This window comes from Limulus polyphemus, unplaced genomic scaffold (assembly GCF_000517525.1).
Source record: "Limulus polyphemus unplaced genomic scaffold, Limulus_polyphemus-2.1.2 Scaffold887, whole genome shotgun sequence".
NCBI lineage: Eukaryota > Metazoa > Arthropoda > Merostomata > Xiphosura > Limulidae > Limulus > Limulus polyphemus.
The window spans coordinates 72,707-79,898 of record NW_013666497.1 but is presented as its reverse complement, the minus strand read 5'-3'; the positions used below and the strand labels follow the sequence as shown (position 1 = coordinate 79,898).

At 33.2% G+C, this 7,192-nt stretch overlaps 1 long non-coding RNA gene across 1 annotated transcript in view; it reads left to right on the top strand.

Moving 5' to 3' along the window:
* The window catches only part of LOC111086162, a 95,835-nt gene that overhangs the window by 23,637 nt on the left and 65,006 nt on the right, over positions 1-7,192 (top strand). The gene's annotated exons all lie outside the window — the stretch shown is intronic.

The following is a 7,192-nucleotide window of genomic DNA, read 5'->3' as shown; positions in this document are numbered from 1 at the left end:
CAGGTGCTTTATCTCTTTATCACAGGTGCTTTATTTCTTCATCACAGGTGCTTTATTTCTTTATCACACAGGTGCTTTATCTCTTTATCACAGGTGCTTTATTTCTTTACCACAGGTGCTTTATTTCTTTATCACACAGGTGCTTTATTCTTTATCACAGGTGCTTTATCTTGTCTGTTACTTCAGTTCAACTTCTTGCAAAACAAAAGTAAAATGAAATATTTTAAAGTATTCCCCATGTTCTTCGTACTTCTAACGCTGATTTCGACAGCAGCTAAAACTAGAAGTCTTATTCATCTAGCTATTTTACACCCTTCACTAGGTCGAAACAAAAAGGTTTGATATATGTATCTTTAACCATATTTACTGGACAAAAAAAATAATAAGATTCACGAGATTTAAGTACAGCCCTCCCGGTGACTCAGCGGGAAGCTTGAACACATAGTTCGATCCCTGCGATTGCCACAGTGTAGTTAGCTTATTGTGCAGCTTTTGTTTGAAACATCCCTGGTTCTTTAAGTGCCTTCTGCACGATTTTAAGAATAAAAACAAATAACACCCTTTTTATTATTGCTCATTATCATGATTTTGATGACTAAAATTCGGACTTAACCTAAAGTAAGATTAGGTTAATCTTTCTTTCATTGCGGCTATGCCGAGAATTTCATCCGACACCGAGTTATTAAGCTACCACCACAACAAAATGATGTTATTGTCCACTTACTATACACGTGACTTTCACACGATGCTTTATAAGTAAAGGCAACATTTTTACTTATGATGTTATTGTGCACTTACTATACACGTGACTTTCCTACGATGCTTTTTAAGTAAAAGCAAGTTTTACTTATGATGTTATTGTGCACTTACTATACACGTGACTTTCCTACGATGCTTTATAAGTAAAAGCAAGTTTTAGTTATAATATTATCGTCCACGTACTATAGACGTGACTTTACCACGAGTAAAGGCAACATTTTTACTTATGATGTTATTGTGCACTTACTATACACGAGACGTTCCACAAGGCTGTATAAGTAAAGGCAATAGTTTTACTTATTTCACGTAGAACGTGTCCAACAACACTACAATCACGTGTTTATCATATAGATTATTTATTTCTCTCAATGTATGGAATAAAATCAAGAACATAAAATATTAACACATAAAAATATACAATGACCTAAAACTATTATAACTTAACCGTTTTTATAAAGGTCGTGTTAAGCGTGTGATAGTAGCGACTGTTGAGGAAAAGGTAAAGGTAACAGTTATTTCTTTAATAACGCCTCGTTTTTCAGAATCATTTAAGCGCCCGGGGCGCTTAGAGAGAGGTATACGGTATCACAATAAACTTATTGCTGTTGTCAACGTGACATTAGCCACATAGAGAAATGAAATTAAGCACGCATAACTTATTAGGCGAACCAAAAAATTCATAGTTTCTTAAGCAAAGCATGACTTTATGAAATTGAAGATAATTACGTAAAGTAAAGAAAGGCACGTGTGAGCTAAAACACCGACGAACTGACATAAGTAGGCTTAGCTTTCGTTGTATTTAGGAAAAAAAACATGTTTATTATTAAGTTCCTAAAAGCCTTGAAGTAGACAGGATTTACTGCAACTACGAATCTTCAGGAAAAAAAAAAAGAAGAAGTAACTAACTAAGTAAGGTGACACCTTACTTTTATTGAAAATAAATGTAGGAAAAGTACTTAAGTTTACAAAAAACATCTTTTCTTAGTTCGCTCAGAGTTACCATTGAATATTCTCGCGCGGCGCATCAACCCCTTCTTCAAATGCCCCAAACATATACGAATGCATTATAACTATTATTTTGAGATGATTGGAAACTTGAAAGAACAAAGAACCTTCGAGACATCTTACAAATTGACTGTGAACAGTTTTAGGCAGCGGAGCGGCTAGTGTTTTGACGCTGCACGTAGGTTGACTGTCTATATAGGAAAGCACCTACAGCGAGATAGTTTAAAAAGATATTTATTTGTCGAGCGAAGAACTGGTTACAAAACTGAAAGTACTTGCTTCAAAAGGAATTTACAAAATTAGTCCGTTTATTCAAATACAAGTTCCATACAAACTTTATTCCTTTCAATCCTTGAAAAGTCCAATATTCTCGTCCCGTCCGCCGTGTTTGTTATACGAGGTTTAGTAAACCTAATCAACGAAGTCTTTGAACTGTTTCTGTCGCCATGCATCATGTCTGTTTACTTTAGTTAAAAATCACTTTCAGTTGCCGAGAGCAAAACATACATGCACATACACCAACCATTCACTGGAAAACTAAAGTGTGAGGTAGATAATAAATAAACTTAATTAGATGAACAAAAATACATGAAAAGGGTAAACTCCATGTTATCAACATAACTGTTAGCATTGGAAATCTCTCATCTTATGAATACTTGTACAACATTTTATTCCCTTTTACAGTAGCTCAGAGCTAATATTACAGCTAATTTGAACGCCCTTAAATGTATTATATAGGTGACTGTTCCTAACCAGGCGTGGCCTAGTGATTAGCGTTTCGCGTCCTGTTGCCACAACATCGCGTTCCGCACTTTGAGGCGTGGGTGCATTATAAGAGTGACGGTCAAAACTCATTATTTGATTAGAGAAACCCAACAGCTGGCGGCTGGTGGTGTTAACTAGCTGCCTCCCTTCTAGTCTACCAACTGCTCAAAATAGGAATTAAGAATAATTAGCCCAGGTATCCCCAGTGTAGCTTTGCTCAAATGTCTGAAAACCCGGCATGGCCAGATGGTTAGGGCGCTCGTGGGGACGTTATAACGTGACGGTCAATCCCACTATTCGTTGGTAAAAGAGTAGCCCAAGAGTTGGCGGTGGGTGGTTATGCATAGCTGCCTTCCCTGTAGTTTTACACTGCTAAATTAGGGATGGCTAGCACAGATAACCCTCGTGTAGTTTTGCGCGAAATTCAAAACAAACAAACAAATGTCTATAAGAAATGAACAAACAAACTCTTAACCTAAAATTATCATATGAAATCTACAAATTTTTACTTGCTTTGGTAATTATAGATTGATTCAGGTTATTAGTTTTTGGTATTCTTGTTCTTAAAATTGCTTATCTGGATAACTCCAAAAAGAGTTACAAATTGCTAACTTTGAAAAAAAAAGATACATCCCCCACCCCCCAAATTGGCGCCTTTCAGGAACTTAGCTTTCTATCCGTATGATCGTTTTTGCCCCTGTGACGCACGTGATTTTCTTCCCCTGAAAATGACGAAAATTCTTGAATGGATTTTGGTTGTCCTTTTGCGAAAATTTTTGCTGTATTTCTGTCATAATCAAGAATTTTGAACTGTTGCAGATGTATATTAACATTAGCATGAGTAAAACTGGATCTAAAAGTTTTGTTTACTTCAATCTCACTCTTCTTGCATTCGAGAATAAAAGAAACGATTTTTAGTACACGAAGATCGTGATAACTGGAAGAACCGATAAAATTCTTTAAAACATCGACATAGCACAAAATAACGTCTTTATATCAAATCAGAAATTTCTAGAACTGCCATGCGCTACGAATCTTTTATAGAAAGTAAGATATATTACTTTAAAGACAATACTGCTATCCGATTTCTTTGTTTAAAAGATGCTCCTTTCACACTGTTATCATTTAAACGAAAAATTGAGATGCTCGAAATTCTTTAAGACCAGATATGAACTAAGGCATGGCTGTTTGAAAGCGAAGTGTAAAATGGGAGAGTTCTCACTTCTGTACATAAACCCTGAAGCTAAACTCCACGTGTTTAATGTTTACATAACACACTGAATGACCATTATCGTAAACATTTCCACAGTTTATCAATATGTTCAATCACTCGAGGGAAGGCTAATCTAAATCCTACGAGTTCAATGAACGTATTAAACAATATGCTTTCTATATTTACATCACCGGTCAAATACTGTTACACCTTTATATTAAATGTAACTGGTAACCTTACAGACACTTCTTTATCAGAAACGAATAAAACGCAATTTTTCCTTGATATCAAAAGATAATAAAATGATAGTAATATTTATGAGAACTTGAAATGTTTTAGGATTGGAAATAATGAAAATCCACTATTAGCTACTTTTTTTATCATATACATGATTTGGGGTCAAGAAAATAAAGATAATGTTATTGTTGTTTTTTAATCCAGATTATGATTATGTTGAAGAACAGGATAATACTGATGAACAGCAGGATAATGATGTTGAGCAACAGGATAACAATGTTGAAGAACAGTATAATAATATTGAACCACAGGATAATAATGTTGTAGAACAGGATAATACTGTTGAATAGCAGGATAATAATGTTAAAGAACAAGATAATACCGTTGAATAGCAAGATAAGAATGTTGAACAATAGGATAATAATGTTGAAGAACAAGATAACTATGTTAAAGAACAGGATAATAATGTTAAAGAACAGGATAAAACTGTTGAATAATAAGATAATAATGTTGAACAACAGGATAATAATGTTCAAGAACAGAATAGTAATACTGAAGAACAAGATAACTATGTTAAACAACAGGATAATAATGTTAAAGAACAGGATAATAATGTTCAAGAACAGGATAATACAGTTTAATAACGTCAATTATAACGCTGTGACTGGGATAAAATCAGCCGTATTTCATACGAAACCATTATTTTTTCAGACGGTTGAATTTTAATCTGAAAAATCACACTTTTGTTTTTCAAGGTTCTCTTTAAAATATTCCAATGTTTATCCTATTGGTTCTTTGTTTCAGAAGTTTCGCGCAAAGCTAAAGAAAGGGTCATATGCGCATAGCCATAACTAATTTTGAAATGATAGACTAGAGGAATGGCAGCTAGTCGACAGTAACCTTTGTCATCTCTTCAATTACTCTTGGCTTACACACACACACATATATATATAATGATAGAAAATGTAGGATATTTAAACTTAAGGAACAATATTAGCTATGTTACTTAAATATAACATGCGTCGTGTATATATATATATATATATATTTTCAAAAAAAGGAGAAAAGGTACATTGCATAATTACCCACCTTATAGTGTGTATCCAGGTGATACATGTCTGTTTTGTAGCTGTTCGTTTTTTTTTTGTTTCCTGTTCTACGTAATATTACAACTATATATGTATGTATATATAGTTCTATATATACAGTATTCAAAATAATTATGAAAAACAGGGGGAAAGCAAATACTTTAAAAGGCCATATTGATAGTTCATTTTGTAATGGGTATTTTTTCTAACCAATTAAAAGTGCCAAAACAGCGTAATGATTGTAAAAATACAGGAAGAGATACAATGCCTTGAATTAGAAGTATGATCCAATCATGACTCTCAGGACTAATATACCTTATGATAAACGTGTAGAAATCTGCCTGTATGAATGTTTTGCGTCAGAAAGAGTTGTTACATACCCCTTCCCAAAGACGACCAATTTTCGGTGGCATCACATTACCTGAACGCTAATGTCAAAATGTTGTTTTGATGCATTCAGTTCTACCACAAACGTAATGTCGTCCACGGTTTCATGTCATTTGCATATTTAAAACCGTTCTAATATAACGCACTAGTCATTTTTGACTCCTTTATATGCATCAATATGTTCATTATCAATATGTATATGTGTGTACAGTAATAGAAATACATATAAAAGCACACAAGTGCACTCTTTAACTACTAAAGGTCTTTATTCTAGTCGTTTATCTATGTTAAAGAATGCCTTCTAACTGAGAAAACCGGTATAGTATTTGGAATGACTACAGATATTTTTACATATTTAATCTATGAAGAAACGACTAGAAGAAAGACATTTAGCCGTTAAAGACGTTTTAATTTATTATCCACGTAAAGTATTATTCATTTCAAAAGGCTGGACAAAGCCCTTGTAGCAGCGGGTGCTATTGATTGGCTCCTTCCATCTGGTCAGAAGTTTCATATTAGGAGTGGTTATAACTGAATACTAGGGTTTTCTGGCCTGGCCCTTTATTGACCTATGTGTAGTTTACGTTGAAGTTTTAATGCCAGATGATTCAATGCATGGTAGTCATTATAAGTGTTAGTTTTTTCTGTGTATTGATGTATGACACCATATACTTCTGGTCATCTTGTTATGTAGAATTACCTTCATTAATTAATGTTACCTTTTTAGTTTTTTCCATGCAAGTTAACTTACTTTTGATTAGAAGTTATTAATAGTAACCATCAATAGGCTTAAAGCTTAAGAAAAAGTGGTTGCCCAAGCTTACCTATTGTAAATGATTTAAGAAACCATATATTTTCTCTGCGAATTCATTATACATTTATATATCTCAAGTAAATCTCGTGTGCAACAAATCCCTTATTACTGGAGGAACCAAAAAGTTTTCATAGACTAAACAATGCTGAGATTAACAAAAATGAGAATATTTTTAGCCAGAAACGCCATTAATTTAAAAGGAATTACGTGTATGCTCATCAGTAATTATAAATGTATTGTTTTTCAGCTGCAAATAAAGTATTTGTATTTCTTCTCCTGTGAGTATAAATATTTTATGGTTGTTATGATTAAAGAGAACAACATAGGTGTTCAACATTTGCAAGCTAGGAATAAAACTGAAGTATTTACGAATAAGTTGCATATAATATATTTCTAATTCATGCTATAGGTGTTCAACATTTGCAAGTTAGGAATAAAACTGAAGTATTTACGAATAAGTTGCATATAATATATTTCTAATTCATGTTATAGGTGTTCAACATTTGCAAGTTAGGAATAAAACTGAAGTATTTACGAATAAGTTGTATATAATATGTTTCTAATTCATGCTGGTTCTTGATTTTATGAATGTCTACTATTAAATTGTATTTATTCGCACGTGAAACAGAGTTGTAGTACTTCCAGTCTGTAAGGCACACGAATCGAGCAAATATTATTTATATTAAAAATTTAGCAAAGAACACAATTTTTTTAAATACTCTAGCACTCAGTGCTTGTAATTGGTGAAAATGGCCATTTTTAGAGCACTGTGATCCGTAACAAAATGCCATATTTGTACACGAGACAAACACTTACTCTCCTCATCTCACATAAACACGTCAACCTGTGTATACCTTTATGTTATAGGCTACATTTAAAATGAATGCTTTCAAATTAACCACTAGTTCAATAATGTTCAAATCT